This window comes from Amblyomma americanum, chromosome 1, assembly GCF_052857255.1.
Source record: "Amblyomma americanum isolate KBUSLIRL-KWMA chromosome 1, ASM5285725v1, whole genome shotgun sequence".
Lineage (NCBI taxonomy): Eukaryota > Metazoa > Arthropoda > Arachnida > Ixodida > Ixodidae > Amblyomma > Amblyomma americanum.
Window position 1 is genome coordinate 225858124 of NC_135497.1, and position 20964 is coordinate 225879087.

The window sequence follows — 20964 nt, forward strand, 5'->3', positions numbered from 1 at the left end:
CTCATGGCTATGACCATGGAAATCGTGACAGTCCGGCATCTGACAGCAACAAAGCCGGCCAATAACACCCCGTTATTCCGTGCGAGCTGCTTTGAAAATTCGGTACATGATTTGCACGCGCTGTAGCAACTTGCAGCGGCCAGGCAGTTCTTGCACTGTGAGCCTGAGAATTGATGCCCTCAGTAGCTCTTGGGTGGCGAAAAACGCGGGACTACATTCTCAACGATTAAAGGCACGCGTTTGGCTGGTAAAGTTTCTTGCTGCAACACATTAAACACGAATGGCACGGGATGGGAGGTTTATCGGTGTTCGTCCGCTTTGAAACTACGCATCGCCACATGCGAACACCGGTGACACGGAGCACATGATATCATAGACACCAAAGTAACAGCAGCTAGAACTGACGGCGTGCTAACGAGGTCCGCAATCGTTCATCAGCCGTCTCTAACGGGGGGTTATTGGGCATTCCGAACCTTCCGAACGGTGTAGGAAAAAAAAAAAACACCGCACGGCAACTGAGACGGAGGGAGGTTGAATTGCTGCTGCTGTTCAAAAAAACGCGCCAGTGGACCTGTGTACTATCTATTTAGCTTAGTTCCGGAACGAAGCAGCAAGTTTTGGTTTCGGTCGAGATGCAATCGACCGCAGGCGACGCAAAGGATCAGAAGACGGTGAGAGAATCGTGAGTGCGGGCGCTGCGACTGTGAGCAAGACCTCCTGAACTAGACTAGACTTTCACACTTGGCACTACTTCAGCGCGCATGTTCTAGTTCATGCCTTTTGCCGCTAGGGAATGGCAGCTACGGGCGGCTTGGCGCTACCATTAATCTGTTAAGCAAGTTGGCGTTCGTTATTTTATTTCAAGGATGTAACAGTTTTGTCACTTGTCCACGTTTTGAGTATTCATTATTCATCCATTGCCTAGCAAAGTGCCAGATAGTCTCACGCCTGCATGCGCGCATACAAAATATTCACTGCTAAGATTTGAAGAAATGTCGTATTTGCATCGTTCATTACTAGGTTTCAAAATAATAATAAGACAGGACAAATGCACAGGGAGGCAGTGAGAGGAGAGAAATCATTTGTCGAAAGCAAACGATGATGATCATCATGACAGACCACTGATCTCCACTAGGCGGCTGGATGCCGCATTCCCGCTTTCCGACGTGGCGCAAGTGAAGCCACCTGAAGTTGAATGGTAGGTCCCGGTGTCTGCTGTGTATTTCAATTCAAAAAGTCGCGTCTTTCGTCCTTCCGTCCTCAATTACTCGCGTTGTTTTCGTGTAACATATACTTTAATATCAAAGGAATAAGCAAGCTCAACGCGTGATATGTGAGCATTGTTTGGGGAACACTGTAATTTCACAGAAACCGAAGGAAACAGGCATGCAGGTCTCACCCTGCCGCGGCAAAAGGGTACGTGCATTAAACACTTATGTTCTTATCTGGTTCTTGTCTTCCGAGCGTAATTAGGGGAAGTTGTGGAATGTCAATGAAGCTCCGTCATCTTGAAACTGAATTTTCATGTAGCAAAGAAAAGGCAAACGATGGCGCGGAAATCCTGAGCTACCGCAGTTTCAGTTTCGAGTTGGTGGCGGACGATGTCTTTCTCATCGATGGCAGCTGATGTATGTCGCTTTACGGTGTCATTTACCTGCCAGATGTGCTTTTAACCAAACTCCATAGCACAACCACGTTTCAGCTGCACAGCGCGAGAAAAACGACTGACGAGACAGACGAATTCTGCAGCGCGCGGGACAAGCGCTGTTTGAAGTCAACTGCTTTAAGTATCACGAATAAAAGCACATCCGGGCATAATTTGATACAATACGAAACAGTACATGATACACTACGCAGAAAAAAGCAGTACCATACCTTTTAGAGACGCTATTGTGAACCAGCAGAACACCGTCGGCACCTCACCAGATAGTAGCCTCGCCCTCGCTCCGTTTAGGTCTAAATATAATTCAGTAGAATGGCTCACTGCAACGTCGGCTGCCTGGTGAAGGTCTCTACCTATTCTTTCTTATATTCATCGCCCATTTATAGTATAACTTGGGCTTAGAGCGCGACAACGTGCATCATAACAAAGAGTAGAATTGGCGAATCTAGCGCAACGGGACGACACAGAACTGAGCAGACGAGGTACGAGCGACGTCCTCTCGTCTGCTAGTGTCGTCCCATTGAGATGCATCGGACCCTAATTTTTGAAACGTCTTTGCCGAACACTTTGTTGGTCTCCTTATGCAGTTGACGGCGCAACAGTTAGGCGTTCTTGTGGAAAAAGACGAAATGACAAGTGTAAAACGAAAACTGAAACTGAAAAACCGTGCTGAGGTGCGATTTCGTGCACTGCCAAAGGCTGACTTCCGGGACAAGAACGCTTACTTTCGGTGGCTTCAGTTTTGGGCGCCCGGTGCGCCATCCAATCCCCTAGTGGAGATCAGTTTGACAGACGAACAGTTCAACCGAGCGCCCTCAACGGGCAAAAGTTAACGAAAGTTGGCGCACGCAGTCCCATAGGACCCCGCCAAGTGTGCAGGTCTCTAGTTCAGTAGGTCTGGATTGTGAGCGGTGTAGAGCGCTAGCGGGGCCGTCTCGGATTGCGTCGCAGAACTGACCATGGCGGGTTGTCTGGAGCTGCTCTTGGAACATATATTGTGAGCGGCGACTTCGCGTTTGCCTCTGCTGCTTTTCGATGTGCGACGGCGAAAGGAAAGACGGATGCTTAACCGAGTTCTCTGAAGTGGATATCGTGAACGACGGCTGAGCTTGCCCCTCGCTCTGGTTTGCGAATGGCGGTATGGCGCCGTTGTGAGCGAATCCAAACAAGCGCTGGCTTTGCGGCGCCCTTGGCCAGCGGGAGAGAAGTTTCTACCTCGACACTGCTGCCCGGAAGGATATTCTTGAATCCCTGCCGTCTCACATCCGTCTCGCCATCATGGTAAGTGATTTTGCGTCTTAAATATCGTTGTACGATAAAGGCGTGAGCAGGCTTGTGTGGAGCGCTGAAGCACTGTGCTGCGGAATGGACCAAAATATTAGCGCAGTTTTATTAACGACGCGTTGCTAGTGTATAGGTTTTATAATGCGACTATGCGCCAGCGCTTGATCCCCTTAAGTCTGCTTACGTCTACACTGAAGTATGTACACCTTGCAAGCGGATGTAGGTTTTCGGCATTTTTATTTTAGCGCTCTCCGTAGAATTTCTCATTTTAGTTTTGATATATGAGACAGATACTGCGCCATTTCCTTTCCCCAAAAAAAACAATTATTATTATTATTAGTTTTGATATGCGCAGCTTTTTTGCCCACTGTTATTTTCATTTATGTTCGCAGAATGAGGTATGCGGCATCGCTGTTAACATAAAAAAAATAAGGTTGCTTTTTCTAAAATGCCACTGTTCCCCACAACAATTTTGCTTATCGTGCGCGTCGCAGCAAATGAATGTGCCCAAAGCTTCTGAAGTGCATACTTGTATTCTGCCGTCATAGATTCGGCCGCCACATTTAGAATTCCAATCTGATTACTTGTTGCTTTTAGCACAATGGTGCAATCACTTTGTCACTGGAGAGCCGCCGCTGTGGCTGAGTGGGTATGGCGCTCGGTTGCTGGCCCGAAAGACGCGGGTTCGACCCCGGCCGCAGCGGTCGAATTTCGATGGAGGCTAAATTCTAGAGGCCCGTGTGCTGTGCGATGTCAGTGCACGTTAAAGAACCCAAGGTGGTCGAAACTTCCGGAGCCCTTCACTACGGCGTCTCTCATAGCCTGATTCGCTTTGGGACGTTAAACCCCCATAAGCCATAAACCAAACTTTATCACTGGAACACGAGTGAAAGCGAAAAAGAGACGGCTGTCAGTTCTTGCCTTATGTTCTGCGGTTCGTTGCGGCATAACTTCGACGGCAGCAGTATAAACGTGCTGTCACTATTTGTGAAAATATACTAGCTGCTTTAATTTTAAAGCATCACATACTTCATTTCCTTGTTCACTATCAGTATACGAGTCAGTAATTCGAGCAACATACATTTTATTCATAATGATTTGTTTGGTATCAAACCTGACTGGACATTGTTCTATCCAGGTTCTAATCTATGAAGAACTCCAAGGTTGCATCAGTTTTAACTACAAGCAGTACCAAACAGTTCAGAGTTAAGTTACAAAGAAAGGTGCCCCCTGCAACACTTGGTGTTTTTGTGCAAATGGTTGGAGGGCATAGTCAGGAACTGAAATAATTGTACGAAAATAGCAGCTCAGTATTTATCTGAGCATCTGATGACTACCTTTTAGGCACAGAATTTATTCAAATTTAAGCATTGATGTCACGAGCTTTAGCAAAGTTTGTGTTTTATGATTATTTAAGAATGGGGCTGGCACAAAGCCGTAGTGTTTCGTTATCTTGCAAAGAGGCGGAATGCAAACAGTGACAGTAAGGAGCTGCTGACCCCCAAGGGATTTTCTTTAAAATTCAGGCGTAGTTACTTGTGCAATTAAACAAAAGACAATCGTAGGAATAAGGAGCCAGTGTAACTGCTGCAACTATGCACAGTACTGAAAATAATGTACTTTTATGACTAAGCCCGATAAAGCGTACTGACACGCTGCTATTTTGGGATTTTGCATTGCTGCTGTCTCATTTTCACGCGTGTTCACTACCACTCTTTTCAAAGAAAGGACGGCGTCTTCCGGGGCGAACGGAAAATTCCGTGTTCCCGGCCACTTAAGTTCATCTTTTTTGCAATGAACGTACTACTACCGCTCCGGACCCGGTGTTCTGTTTGAGACCCAGGCAGGCAAGTTTTCCTGAATTTTTGACCAATTTCGTTTGGCCACGCCAGCATCTGCGGCAGATAAGCCTAACAGCTGCCGGGCGTCCTCGGCGCGTTCGCACGCAGCTGCAGCGGCGACGCCGCATCCCGCTGAGCCCAACTACGCCTCGACTATGCCGTACACTGTGGAAGGCACCAACATTACCGCCACGGAGTTATTCGACGGCGTTTGAGATGCAATGCCGGTACCGAAGACCATATCCGATTCACCAACAACCCGCTGGAGCCGACTCCAGCCTCGACATCTGCTATCCCGAAACCGCGGCCTTGCGGCCGCCCTCCACCGCCGATGAAGAAGCGTCCGCTTCACGGCCTGCCCTCGGAAGACCCCAAGATAGTCCTCCGCCCGCAGGGCCAATCAACCTCCGCACCGTTGGCCCCGCACGACTGGCTGTTGCCATCTATGAAGCCGCCAGAGTCAACAAACGCTTGGCAGTCACTGCCGACCAGGTCCGAATTCACCCCACTAGCAACACAGTCACAGTCAGCACGCCTGACCATGCTCGTGCAATGTCTTACGCCAAGGTCCAAACCATCAAGGTCGACACCAACAGATGTACCTGTCGCCGCCTATGCCACAGCCCCGGACAATTCCGTGCTGGGGATTCTGTAACAGGCCTACAGCTATGAAAGCGGAGCTGAAATCCTCACCGAGCTTCGGGCTCGAAACTCCGACCTCCCCATCGTTGCTGCACCGTATGGGCCAGACACAACACTTTGTCGTCACTTTCGCTAACACCAAGCTTCCCCGATACATGCGGTACTTCGGCTTTACCTTCGAGGTGTTCCCTTACAAGGGGCGCCCGGAGCCGTGTTTGAACTGTTGCAAGCTGGGCCACATAGCGGACGTGTGCCCTCAACCACGCCAACCCACTTGCCGGTGCTGCGGCGTGGTCCATGAGCCCCAAGCAGCCGGCCAACCACCCACCTGTCAAACCACGTGCGTCGTGTGCAAAGACCCACATCCCACCGGCAGCACGAGCTGCAAATACCGTTTCGTGGCCACCAGCCGGCCCAATCATCCCAGTCATCCACGGATACTGACACTGACTCCGGAACCTTGTCACATGGCTGCCAGTCCCGTTCCCGAGGCCGCAGCAACCAACAACGACCCCCAAGAGATGACTATTTCCCGCCACTGCGAAGCAGCAGCTCCAGCCACAACAGCCATAGCCGCTCCTCATCGCGCTCTCGGGATTCCCGGGCTAACTTTCAGACCAGGCCAGAGAGCAAGCCCGCCAAGCAAGTCGGTGGAAGACGACTCCACCAGCTACTAGCCAAGTCGCCAATCCGCAGGTAAGGGAACTGGCAGACATGGTCAAACAAACTACAGCTCCAGTTGGCACAGGCCAATGCTAAAATTCACAGCCTGGAGTCCGCACAGGCGCACCAAAAACCGCAGCCGCAGCAGATGGCTCGTGTTCCCAACCCCAATCATGCCAATGGCTCCAACATGGACACCGACCAGCTCAAATGCACTAATTGCAAGGCTCCCCCACCTTCCAACTCCGACAGTGATGCCAAATTCGATGCCTTTGACGCTTGTATCTAAAATGGAGGACTCCCTCCGATGGCTGACCCCCACTATTGACCGTCTCATTGATGGCTGTTCCGCCATGGCAGCCAATATCCACACCCTCACTATCTGTCTCGACAACCTTACGGACCCCCCTGCAAATGGCCGACCTGAGCATCCCCCCCCCCCCGCGCACTCAGCCGCGTTGTCCGACTCCCGCGCCCGAGAGTGCAACCGCATGCGCGTGTGCTGGCGGTGTTCTCAAAACCGCCATAGCGCTTCGGCAGCTCCCCGAACCCTACACGAGACGCGGTGGCTAGCGCGCCCGTCACGGTATGGCAGTGGAACTGCAGGGGCTTCAAGGCAAAGCGGAGAGCCTTGGAGCATACCCTGCAGGCCCAGCCATACACACCCCACATTGTCGCGCTCCAAGAAACGTACACTGACACCAAACTCACCAGCTATGACGCCTACAACCAACCGGTGGCGCCGGATCTCCGCTCGAGTACCGCCATCCTCATGCACCGCAACCTCACAGCCAGTTAGCTCGATCTCGACTACGCCGAAGTCTCGCACACTTTCGTGCAGGTCCTTCCCAACAGCCGAGCCCAACCCCCCTGAACATATTAACGTGTACAGCCCCCCCCCCCAAGTGACAAGAGAACTAAGATAGCCACTCTTCTCTGCAAGGCCTGTGCAGCCGCGCGGAACGAGATGCTACTTATAGTGGGCAACTTTAACGCACCGCACGCCGATTGGGGCTACCCCCGCAAAGCCTGTGGTCGCAAAGGAGCCAAGGTTTGGGAGACAGCCCAGACACTGGATCTCACGCTACTCCTCGACCTCGAACGTCCCACCCGTTTCGGCAACAGCGTCACGCAAGACAGCTGTCCGGACATCACTTTCGCCTGCAATATCCCAGACGCGCGCTGGGAAAATCTCGGTATGAACATAGGTAGCTATCACTATGTTCTCAGCACTACCTTTACTGCCACACACAGCAAGGCCCCCGTCACACTGTCGCACACGCCAACTGGGACGCTTTCCGATACATGCGAGCTCAGCGTCCGCAGAGCTCCATAACCGACCTCGACACATGGAAAGAGACACTGCTCCGTGACGCCGCCGCCACCTCCATGGCCCCCCAGGAGGAGGAGGGCCCCACCCCCGACGCCAAACTCATGTACATGTGGGAGGCCCAGCGCAGCCTCCACGCTCGCTGGCTCAGGTGCAAACACAACTGTCCTCTCAAGCTTCGCCTCGCTTGCCTCGAACGAGAGATCGAAGCCTACTCTTCCAAACTCAGTCAGGAGCAATGGCACCAGACTTGCGACCGCCTCAACGGGCAGTTGGGATGCAAGAACACTTGGTTTCTGCTCAAACACTTGCTTGATCCAACTTACACCAAGTCTGCATCCCACAAGAATCTCAACCGTGTCATGCATGCGTTTCAAGGCTCCAACGAGGAACTCTTTGTTACCTTGAAAGACAAATACATCAACACCTCCACAGACATACCCACCCCTCGGAATACACGGGATCTAAGAACCCAAACATGGACAGAGACATTATGGCGTCGGAAGTCTGCGCAGCCCTGAACCACATCAAGACTACCGCGGCCGCCGGCGACGACCGCATCACCAACAAGAAGCTAAGCAACCTCGACGACCGTTCAGTCGAAGCACTTGCGGACCTTTTCAACCACCACTGGCATGAAGGTCGCCTCCCAGACTCCTGGAAGCATGCCAAGGTAATCTTCATACCCAAACCAGGCAAACGACTCAAGCTAGGCAACCTCCGGCCCATCTCCCTCATGTCTCGCCTGTGGAAGGTTATGGAGCACGTAATTCTGCACAGACTTCACACCCACAGAGACAAGGAGGACCTCCTCCCTCCCACCATAATTGGTTTCCGGGCTGGACTGTCCACCCAGGACATCATGTGGCAGATACAACACAACATACTTGACCCGGGTACCATCCGGGCCACGCGCACCATTCTCGGCCTCGACGTCAGTAAGATGTTTGACGTGTCGCACGTACCTATACTGACCAACCTCTCCCGGATGAATGTAGGCACCCGCACCTACAACTATATTGCCAACTTTCTCCACAACCGCGCTGCAGAACTCCACATTGGAGATCTCTGCAGCGACAAAATCACCAGGGGGACACCACAGGGAGCAGTCTTGTCTCGTTCCTCTTTAACATCACTATGCGAGGCCTCCCCTTACTTCTGGACACCATACCTCATATCAAACACACTATACGCCGACGATATCACCCTTTAGACCAACTCCGGCTCGGACGGGGAGATACAAGACTCACTCCAACAGGAAATCGACACCGTCCACGCGTTCGTGCAGGCGAACGGTCTCATTTGCTCTCCCACCAAATCCGAGCGGTTAGTCATCCGGGATAGGCGGATTCGCCGACCCACCCCCGCATTCAAGAGCCGATCACACTCCACATCGACACCCACCTCATACCTCCCATGCAGACCATCCGCATGTTAGGTGTGCTGGTGCAGAACAACACGCAGAACTCTGAAGCCATCGAACGCCTCCGAGCCACCGCCCACCAGATCAACAGCCTTATCCACCGCATCGCCACTCTCCGCAGAGGCATGCGGGAGACCGACCTCTGCCGCCTCACGCAAGCCTTCCTTCTTAGTAAGATTGTCTACTCTTTCCCCTATTACCACCTGCGCCGCAAAGATGAAGAGGCCATAAACAGCGTCATCCGCTCGACGTACAAGGCGGCAATGGGACTGCCCCAGTTCGCCAGCACGCTGCGTCTGCTCCAGCTCGGGGTATACAACACCCTCACAGAGCTTATAGAAGCACACAACACTGCCCAGATACATCGCCTTTCTCGCACCAAACACGGTCGTTACATTCTCGACCGTCTTAACATCAACTCTATAGGTTGATGTTAAGACGGTAACCTCACTTCTCCTCTCCCAACTGGAGTCTATAGTCAGCTGATGGTCAAACCCATGGCCAAGAACATGTTGCTCGGCCGCCACGATACGCGCCGGCAACTCAAGGCCCTGGCTCTGGACGACACGTACTCCACCGACCAACACGCCATGTACGTGGACGCGTCGAAATGTGACTCCAACACAAACGTGGCCTGCATGCCACACCAACCACCACCCTCTCATCAACGCTGCCACAGTGCGCACACACTCCCCCACCACTGCCGAAAAGTTTGCGATCGCGCTGGCCATCGCAAATCCTCGCACACGCACGATTCTCAGTGACCTAAACGAGTAATTCAAAATTTCTCGACGAACTCAATTTGTCTACCTGCCGCATACATCCTCCGCGGCTGCACTCTCGACCGCACTGTAAACTTAGTGTGGGTACCTGCACACGCGGGGAACACTGGGAACGAGGGGGTTGACTGTTTAGCCCAAGGCCTAACCAACATGGATGCTCTCGCCAAGGCTCCCTTATCCTATGCGGAAATCACCAACTTATACAAGGAGACAAGACGCGTGTACCCGCCTCCCCACCCCGACCTCGACAGAGTGCAAGCCACCATGCTTCGCAGACTGTAGACCAATTCGATTCTCAGTCATTCTCGACTATATCTCATCACTGATGGGGAATACGACCCCATCTGACCTAATTGCGACCACGGAGTGTTTGCCACTCAGGCACACATCCTCTGGGGATGCGAGGGTAACCCGCCCCCAGTAACTTTACTGCCAGTTCCGTCCTTGGAGGGTCGGACCCAACTTCTTGCAAGACAAGAAGACAACTTGTACTCGTCTCGTGGGCTCAAGACGTCGCCCCAATCTGGGGGCCACACTCAGCCCACCTGCCCTAACTCCCAACCCTCAAGTGGCAAATAAAGCTGTTCTTTCTTTCTCTTTTCAAATAACCAATATTCCAATGTTGAGACGGATGTCATTCCTTTAGACTTGCACTGAACTATGGAGGGGCGATCACCATGATTTGCTTTTGCGACTTTGGTTTTGTCATTTTATTGACAAATGGTAGTCGGGTCTGGATACTGTGCACCTATTTTTTATTTTCAGTAGGAAAGGAGTGCATTGTGTTGTAGTCTTCAATGGCATCAAATCATTGTTGAGTGCTACTTCACAAGCTGTGTATAATAGCGATGCACACTTTGAACAACACCATACCAGTTTTGTATTTTTAGGTCTTCATCGTACACATGCAAATATGATTCATGGTCAGTACTTATTGTTGCTTCCCCGGCTGTTATAGGTGCTCTAAATGGTATTCCCTAGAGAACATTTGCTTGTTTGATGCTCAGCGAAAATTCCTGTAGTTGCCATATGTATCAAATGTCACGGAAAAAGCTAGAGTGGTAACTGTTTCGTGTGCAGCTGTACCTTTCAAATAGGCTCCCTTATGGGCAGTGGCTCACCATTGTTTCTTTAGCCTGTAGTCCGATTACAGTGAGGCTGTCGCTCCACTGGTTGCAATTAAATGAGATTGAGCAGCTCAGCTGTCTTACAGCTAGAATATGGTTTTCAAATCTTTGGTAGGGAGGCCATTGCAGCATTTTGTGGATAGTTGTGGTGGCCCACTAAATGTAATCATGGCTCTGATGGATAAATCATATGTACAGTCGCGCCTCTGTAATATGGACACTTTGGTTTCCGAGCAAAATTGTCGCAAAGTGATTAATCCATAATTACGAATCATGAATGAAAAAATTTTGATACAAATCCTGTCGCCAAGGTCTCCTGCACATAGTGGTGGGCAATTAAGTGAGAGCTAGACGGTGTTGCTAGCTCCGAGAACATTAGCCTGGTTACCATTTTCTTCAAAAATCGGTCATTGACATGTTTGAACCTTGCATTTCTTTGACTTTATTCATGAAAAAAATCGGGTTGAGCATGGTTTTTCTATGTAAAATTTCCCGCTTTAGGGAAGGAAGACGACCCCCTCATGAATTCATCCCGAGGATAGTGTCATAATGTGCATGGTACTGAAATGCGACGGTATTTCATTGCACTTCTACAAGTGTCAGTAATGTCAGTGATATTTTGTTTTTAATTTTGCAGGGCCAAGTACTTACAGCATACCTCCTCACCTATCAAGGCACAGTTTTCCTGTTCATTGGTCATCACCCTGTAGTGAAAACCTCATCACTTCTGTGGGGTTTCTGCTGTTTGCAGCCTTCTAGGTTTTCCATTTGGAAAATCTAAAGAAGGCACTCTGTCTTCTTAAGAGTGCTTTTGGAGGTTTGGCTTAAAATAAACCACGCTTCGATGGTATTGAGCTCATCAGTTTTTAAAAACCACTTCATCTTTCCTTCTCAGCTGCCTCTTCTATCCGCCTGTACATGTTATACAGGTCTAGTTTTGTAGTATTGTAGCACTGGTAAAGGAACACAAACTGTGCTGCTATATCTTATCAATGTTAACATGATACAGTTGTCCAGGGTGAAGAAAAAGGAAAGCAATATCAGCATGAATCTGTGAGAAAAGTGATGTATAGCCTTTGTCAAAAAGTAAAGAGCCAAAGGGTTTGGTTTCTAGGCCATGTAATAAGGCCTCTGAGCATCAATGGACGTCCTAGCCGCCGCGTTGGCTGAGTGGTTATGGCACTCGGCTGCTGGCCCGAAAGACGCGGGTTCGATCCCGGCCGCGGCGGTCGAATTTCGATGGATGCGAAATTCTAAAGGCCCGTGTACTGTGCGATGTCAGTGCACGTTAAAGAACCCCAGGTGGTTGAAATTCCCGGAGCTCTTCACTACAGCGTCTCTCATAGCCCGAGTCGCTTTGGGACGTAAACCCCCATAAACCAACCGTCAATGGACGTCCAACATTCATGGTGGTCAGGGCAAGATTTTCTGTACCTTCAAGAGATCTGGAATGCTAGCGATGCACAACAAGGCTCAGAAGCGAATTCCTTGGCTTTAAACTTTTACAAATGCTGTACTTGCATTATGTGGCAGCATGGAAAGACATGACAAACAGGAACAGCAACATTTCGTTGAATCATCACCCCACTGATTTCTTGTCCCTGCATGGGCTAATCATGGTTTTTATCTTTTTGCATTTAGCTTGGACAGCTTCCTGGGAGCACTGTCAGCATTTTGTAATTTTTTTTGTTTTGTAATAGTTTTTCCATTCTGCCACAATTATTTATTTAGAAATACTGTCAACCCTTAGTTGAGGGTCATTAGAGGGAGGGATGTTACACATAACGTTCATACAAGAATAAAGAATGACAAGCATAGAAAATGACGCAGTTGCTAGAATTTATACATATCCTGCAATTAGAAAAAAAAATGTAAAAGTGGATTTGGCGAACGATTCAGTTTTCAAGCAAAAATGCGCTTAGACACAGGTCTTCAGATATTCAGTGTTTTATTTAATTACAAATTTACTAGTCTTTAGTCTGATCAGTTGCCATGGGAACTTTTCTGGAATTTTACGTCGCTTCGTCGTAAAGTGAAGGTGATGAATGCCTTTCTCCCGATCAAACAGAATGCCTGTGCCCTTATCGCTTTGACTTTTGTCCATGTGCTTTTTCTTTGCTTGTGCCCACAGTCAAGGTAATACCAGGTTGACTAATTCCTTGTTACTAATTTCTTGTTAGCTAGATTGAAATGCATGTGTACATGTGTTTCTGTATTCTAATTTTTTCCATATAAGTTATGAGTGCTGCACTTTATTTTAGCGACAGGTTCCTTGTAATGGGTGGCTATCATATTTTTCGGGGCACATAAACTTTCTCTAGAGCATAGGCCTCCATATATTGATTAAAGTTTTGTTTTATGATGTTTTCATGCGATTGTGTGTTAAATTGAATGTATTTTATATATTTTCTAAATTTATGTTTGTCCTATGTGTTTCTCAAGAACAAACACAAAAGTTACAGGTTGGATACATGTGATAATTTACTGTAGTTTAGTGGGCTGCTTTACGATGTCTGTTTAATATTTCTTTTACTGTAGTTTGTAGATCTGCATCTTCAAGTTAGCCACTTATAATTAGCCACTGGGAATTGTCTGGTGCCTAACATTTTTTTATTTAATCGTATCGGAGTGCACCAGTTAGCGTGAAGTGTAGAGAAGTTCTGAAGTCATCTGTGTATGATTTTTCAAGATTTTCTATTATGGTGTTTTGATTAATATTAGGTGCTTATTTTAACTTTTTCCCTCTCTAATACCTGTCCAAGAATTGTGGTTGCAAATGTTGTTTATTGTCCTCCATTTAAAAAAAATGAAATTGTAATCTACAGGTCTTCGTGACCTTTTGTTTACGCAGGCTCAATTTCTTTTCAATTGTATAAGCTTGACATGCCATAGTTAAGCAGCCTTTTAATGCTGCTGGTGTTAATATATCACGTATGTGTGTAGGTTAATAACTGACATTTGTGATAATCCAGTGCTAATTGTAACAGTAGTCTGTGTAATTGAAAACATCCAATGGAATGAATGTGTGTCGCATGCACAAGTGAAATTGCAAACAGTGTTTTGAGGACGTGCTAGTAGCAGTGCTTTGTAAAGTGCTTAAAACTGCAGTCTCGAGGAAAAAATGTCCAACAAACTTACACAGCTACCTTGCACTATGAAGGTAAAATCCAAAAGTATATTTTTGTTCGAAAATAAAACCACACAGCACAAGCCATATGCCATGTTTTTGTGTGATCCTTACTGTGAATCATTCTTTTATATTGCGACTTTGAAGACTCATAGACTGGATGAAAATAGTACTCAAAAAATATTTTCAATGCACGAGTGGAGCACGGCATTAAAAATTTTCTTTAAAAAGGTCCATTAAGGACTGCAAAAATAAGTGACAGTAATGAATGGATTTTAAGCACGCAATATATAAAAGTATTCTTTTTAAAAACTTCTAAGGGCAGAGAGATAGCAAACATCATTTTTCCAATGTAGAGCTGCCCGCAAGTGGCTTCCTTGTACACTGTTCAGGATCTTTAACGTATTGGATTCGGTTTTTGGACCGCAGTGAAGAGACGGTAGACTTTTACGAGAAGAAAAAAACGTGTTTCAGGAATTTGGTGTGCAGATACGTTACGACGCTCTTGTTTTCAGTTTCATTGCCTCCCGTCTCCCCAACTCTGCTTTTCTTGCCCATTGCGGACCATACCATCGAGATTCTTTCGGCGAGCGCCGGAGCCATGGGTTGTGTATTTTTTACAGAAGTGCCGTGTACACAGCGGAGACAGTTTAAAGACGTTTCCTTGCCGCCGCCGCTGGTCTCGTTTTGTTTCCACAATGTACGGCAATACGCTGCGATGTGACCGACGTGTGTATGCATGGCTCCACGATCGTGCAACGCATGCATCCAAGAGAAGGAGGTGAAGACAGCGGTCCGATGCACTTTCTATCCAGCGTTTTTTTTCCTGTTCCTTACAGTAATACTACGTAACGGCATGGACGGAACGGGCCTAGTTGGTATATCACTATTTAGGTTCGATTGGGCTTTGTTCTTGATTACAAAGCGCATTCGAACCTGATTAGTGTGATTGACGAACTTTCCGCCTATATCGTTAGCAGTTCTAGTAGCGCTGTACGAAAACAAAAATGCAATATAGAAAAATGGACCGCTGTCATCCCCTCCTCCTGGATGCCGGCGTTGCGAAATCTTGGCGCCCCCATACACGCGACGCCGCAGCCACCGCTCAGCGTATCGCCGCGGTTGAAACCTCGCACTGCTAACTGCAAGTGCTTCGTATTTTTTGGTGTAAAAATCTACACCAAATCTGCTCCCTCCGCCAACCGCAAGTGCTCCATATTTTTGGGAGGTGGAAATCTACACCAAATCTGCTGTCTTCGCCAACCGCAAGTGCGTATTTTTTTGGGTGGAAATATACACAAAATCTAACGGTGTATTTCGAACCTCGATTAGGGAGGGCGCTGGAGGACAAGCCAGAAACACCCATGAATTGTGTTTAGTGTGTAGGTGCTTTCGACGTAGCTGGGTTAACGCACGCAACGTGTGGCTTCGACAGGCCGCGTAAAGTCATGCCAATATGCTAAGACGGGTCTGACTCAAAAATGCTTCCCTCTAGCTCGATAGGCTCTGTGCTACGGCACTGTGACCGACACAGCACACTTGATCGCAGGTTGCCTGTCTTCCCATTCAGAAACGTAAACGTTTGGCCGTGATGATCAGAAATGCGCTTTAACTGGTGCAGCGGAAGTTGACAGAGAAATGAAGACCACGCATGTCTTCATCACCTTGTCGTTTTCCGCATCGTCAGTTGTCGAAGCATTTTCCATTGAGTGCGAGCAAATTATGAGAATTAGCTGAGGCTACCCAACGTGGAGATCTCACAAACTCCATATCGTAGAACGAGCTGGTTCAAGGCTGCAGCGCTCACCAACGCAACGTTAGCGAATTGCTCCTGAACGACCGTGAGAGTCCCCTTCTGGATTAAACTGGATGGACGATCCGCAATGGTTTCCTGCGGCCAGGCCACCCTTCAACTCGACGGCAACAGGCGCCACAGTTGCGCGCAGTAACGCGCTGACCGTTGAGCGAATGCGTGGAATAGGGTGATTGGCGGCCCCCTGCAGAGGCGAGCGGGAGAACTGAAGGGGGATATTGCGCTCCGCCCCAGAGCGTGGACTTAGAGGCTGGATGTAATTGGCAAGCACCGTTTTGAAAGCGTTATTAATAGAGTGGATGGAGAGTGAAGGGGGCTCATGCATTAAATAAAGTCAGCTCCCGAGGTCCCAGCTTTCCTCCAAAGTGGCAGCAGGCACGTCTCAAAATACCGCCGGTTCCTCGCACGGCGGGTGGGGCCAAAGACCACCCCCGAAGTCCAACGGTGCAACAGACCGTCGGCCCTCTGAAATGAACACGGCGGCTGAGAGCCAGGCAGCGACTTTGGTCTAACTGGCGCAGTCGTACAGGGTCTGCTGTGACTGAGCTGGAGGCTGCTGGACAGCTGGTCAGTTGTCAGTGATACTATCTGCGATTTAGGCACCACACGCTTCCAGAATTCGTCCAGCATCCGCAGCTTTCATGAATCACTCTCCTTTTACCCCCAGTCGACACTTGTCAAGTTCGAAGGTTCATTTTAAGTGCAGAAAGAAGGTACCTGCACTAGTGCTTGTCTTGCTTCTCTGCTCAGCGATATCTTGATGGCGCATTATGACTGGCAGTTGCAAGATGCCTGCATTGACCTTGACGTCATAGTAGTTTCTGCAATGTGGACGATTACTTCATAGATTTTAGGAATGACCCAAGCGACTCGCGCCCTCGAGTGGATGAGCTGTTCGCAATCTTTGAAACCAATATTTCCGTTTCGGCTGACAAAGAAATTTCCAAATAAATTGGAGATGCGTTTTCTGGGTATGGCTTTTCTCGTTCGCAGCTATCATCTATGCTGGCGCTACGACCCCTGAGCACGTACAAGCTTTCCTCCCTTCACGTCTGCACACTTTTCAGTTTTCAATCTTTGAAGCCTGTGCTGCATGTCCCGCAACGGGTTGGCGTATCTTAATTCCTGAACTATGAGCCCTGGCACCTTTGCATTAGGGACGTTTTCCTTTTTTCTGCTTCTGCGCAAGCCTTCTTCACATGTGTTTATGCGCTCGCGCAATAAATACATCCAGTTGCTAGTCAGCGCTCGTGTGTCAGTTCTCTCCCATTATTTTGCGCTATGCTCCTTCATAATATTAAAGTTAACAGTAGCACTCGGTGAAGAAATGGTCGCTGAGGTGGCCTGCAGGACATCAATGGCGGCTGGGTCTACGCCATTCGTGCCGGTTGAGCTAACGACAAAAAAAAAACGCTGTATGCGCTGATTGACAGCTGGCATTGCGAAGAGCTGCGTGAAGATATAAGGCGCGAGTATCGACGCATGATTCTGGAGCAGATGAAGAGCGCGCAGAAAAGCAGCAGGCGCCGAAAGGCAGCGTGTCGAGGAGGCACCGGCATTGCGAGGTCGAAGCCCCGCTCTTGGAAAATAATCCCATAGCAAACTGTCCATCGTGAAAGTACGTCCGCTAGGTGCGGGTAGCAGAGCTAGCTGACGAATCGCTCGGGGTTGCTTGGACGCAGGCGCGAGCACGGAGCGCGATTGGCCAGTGCAGCTCAGTGACAGGACTGAGACTAAATCATGACAAACAGCCACTAAATTGGTGCAGTAATTGAGCCAGAACAAAGAAGAGATGTTTGGAGCTAGGGCAGGTTTTCCTAGTAGTAGTAGTAGTAGTAATAAACAATGTTGATCTTTTGGTGTTACTACGGCTGCTTTCCCAAGTCCGGGATCCCGTTCATGAAGGCCGCTTGCCAGGCGCTGTGACGGCCTGCTGGCGCTATAACGGCAGCTCTGAGCGAGCCAATTCGTCTTCCACTGCTCGTAACAAATTTCTGTGTTGTCACAGAGCTCGAGTTGCGCTGGACAGTTCCATACAATTTGGAGCACGGTAGGTGTCTCTCCACAGGCCTGGCACTATTCTGTAGGATAATTCTCGGGACAAGTTTTTGTGTATCGCGCGACGTTGGAAAACAACCGCGCCTGCAAATTTCTCCAAATTGTGGCCTCTGTTCTTTTGAGGGCATTGCGCGGAGGGGCAAATTTCTGGCGACTTGCATTCTCCGTACTTTTTTTTTTGGGGGGGGGGGGGGGTATGTGGATGGAGGGAGGGGTTATAGTTACTCGTGATGCCCTCGTGTGCCGCCGGGATCCGCAGGATGCTGTGGCGGGAGTACGTACTAGGGAGAGGCCTGTGTAGGACATGATTTGAGCTTCGGTCCTGCAAAGGCTCCCGTCAAGGTGGGCTTTGCAGGACCGACGCTTAGATCATGTCCAACACAGTCCTCCTAGCTAGTACGTAGGCTTTGCAGGTGTGTTTGGAATCGCCCATGATCGTAGCGAGATCTCCAGTGTGGTGGGCACATTTAATTGTTAGGGCTATCGCGACTTCCTCGGCGTCGGCAGCCCTGGTGTGGTATATAACTATCTCTGGCTCCAACGCTGTGTCTGAGGCGCATGTGCACGGAAACAGTGTCGGTGCAGCTAACGAACGCGGAAGGCGCTAGAGAAGCAGGGCGACTATCAGTCTGGATGAATCCAGAGGCGCTAAAGTGCGCGTGTGATGGCACAGTCAAAGTTAGAATGACGTCTAGAAGAAATCATTGCCTCCAAGCGTATTCCAAACGCAAGAAAGCAGTTCTCACAGACGACGCCAGCGGGTGTCTCAGGCTATAGCAACACGAAGGAAGGGTGAAGTGAAAGTGGGTCTTGAAGGCGGAAGAGGCAGCGGCGTGCGAGATGTGTCGGAGTTCGCTGGTTTGTGAAAACAGCGCTAGGCGCTAAAAGAAAGGAGCGAGCGAAATGGCGAAATGAAGTTTTGGGAAGGGGCTTGAGCGCCGTCCCAAACGCACTGGGAAGTCGGAGGCGCATCGGGCAGGTCATATTGCCGATGGCAGCCATTGAGGTAAAAACTTGACAGGCAGCGCCCTTTTTGCTATGGACTGTGTTTGTGCGACCAATCCACCCAGCTATCCCTGCGCTACCGGGCTTTTTAAGCTTGTTACCACAATGCGGAGGTGCTTGCGAAGGGGGGGGGGGGGGGGGTACCTTTTGTCCTGACCGACCGGCGGTAAAAGTAGACTGCGTCGCCTAGCATAGAAAACACAGTATAGCTTAGAAGCAGTAGATATGTTTTATGATGGTGTTGATAAGAATGGGAAATTGGTTCCTTAATGATTTTAGAGAAGGATAAATTTACACAAAATAGAAGAATAGACGATGATTCCACTTAGCTGCCGCCCTGTCCCCGCAAAAGGAGAAGAAAGTAGACAAATACCTTCAAAAGTAAAGCAATAGTGGCCGTAGTTCTATTGGTAGAGCACTGGATGCGACATGCGGAGGCCGTAGGTTTAGATCCCACCAGTTGTGTTTACTATAAAATCATCTTTCGTCTAAAATGATTAAGGAACCAATTGCCCGTTGTTATTACCACCACCATAAAAAAATAACATTCCCATATTCTCTCATTGGTTTCAGTGACTACTGTCTAATTTCTTACGTACAGCCTTAACGAGCTTCTCCTATCTCAATCCTTGCCTGCTCATTACCGTAGCAAATGCTCATTTCCGCTCCTGGTGCCAATCGGCATATGCTAGGCAGCTCCGTAGGACTCGCTCCGGGATGTCCCTTCCGCTTAGGGCACGCATTCGTATAGAAACGAGTGGTCCCTTTTGCCTCGCGCCATTACGCCTGCCTTTTCTCACTTACACGATCACCACACACATTGTCAGGGTTCGGCAGCTGCTGTTACAGTATATCCATTGCGCGCAGTGCCTAAAGAGCAAAATTACTGCTGTTCGCATGCATGTATCAAGTTCTGTATGTTTAGCAAAAAAACGCCAGAACTGTCAAAATGGCGAAAACCTGGCGAGAAGGTCGACTTAGCTTCCAAAGTCTTTGCTGCCCTGCTCGCGACCTTCTTTATGTTGCACGAAGTTTCTGCGCGCGAGGCATGATCTCATTCTTTCTTTTTTCAGATGCCTTCAATGAAAAGCGTTGGTGCCCTTCGGCGCTACCGCACCAACACCAACTGATACACTGCCTTTATTGAAACACCACGCACTGGTATCGTACACGTCTGTTCCGCACTGAGCGGTAGAAGGATGTAAAGGTCTCCATTAATTTGATTCATAGTATTTCACGCGCAAACACTGCTAATTGCGTGTTCAAATTTCGCGTTTTTCCAGCATCTGTACTTGTGTTGCCACGCAGTGGTTTTGACGAGAAACGCTCTTTTGTGAGGCGCGCTCTCTCACATAGAGGCCGCAGCAGCGCAGCAGAATCGTGCATCTTACGCATCGCGCTCGACACACTCCTGAGCTGAGTGGCTTGGCGTTCAGCTGGAGAGCATGAGGTCACATAATCGAATCTCGGCTAAGGCTACCAAATTTCGATGGCGACAGAATGCAAAAATCCCACATGAAGGTTACATACAGCTCTAACGCGAGATTCAACGAGAGCTGTTGAGGAGTTTTCATTTCCTGATATATGGAAGTAAAGAATTTGAGTGACATACATATGTGTGTAGTTACAGAGCATTTTTTTTTTCAACTTTCCACCCATCATCGCTCTTCGACTATCACTTCCCTCTTGTCCGCCGCGCGGCGTCACCGTGGCAGAGCCTCTTCTCAGGCGGCGAGTTTCGCAGCAGCAGCCAGAAGGAGCGTGCCACATTCCTCCGCTCTCGCTATGCTCTCCCTGCTCTTCGACAGTAGCCACCCTTCGGGTTCGCCCCGACGTAGCCCATCTCCGGTTGCCCATTGCGCTCTAGCTGCACCTTCCTCTTCCCACAGTTTCCCTCCCCGGGGCAACCACCCTCCGGTTAAGCCGACTACTGCCACCGCTACTACTACTACTACTACTACTACTACTACTATTACCGTGACCACTGGTACTACTACTACCACTAGCTACTACTAATACTACAACTACTACCACGACGACGAAGCGAAACCTAGGGAACGAGCATTTAACAGCTGTCACACCAAAGCGCCCGTGCGCTGTGCGATATATAAGGGCACTTTGAATAGCTTCGGGTTGTCGAAAGCAATCCGGAAGCCGCCACAGTGGCGTTGCTTATAGCCCCCATGTGCAACTTTGGGACGTTAAA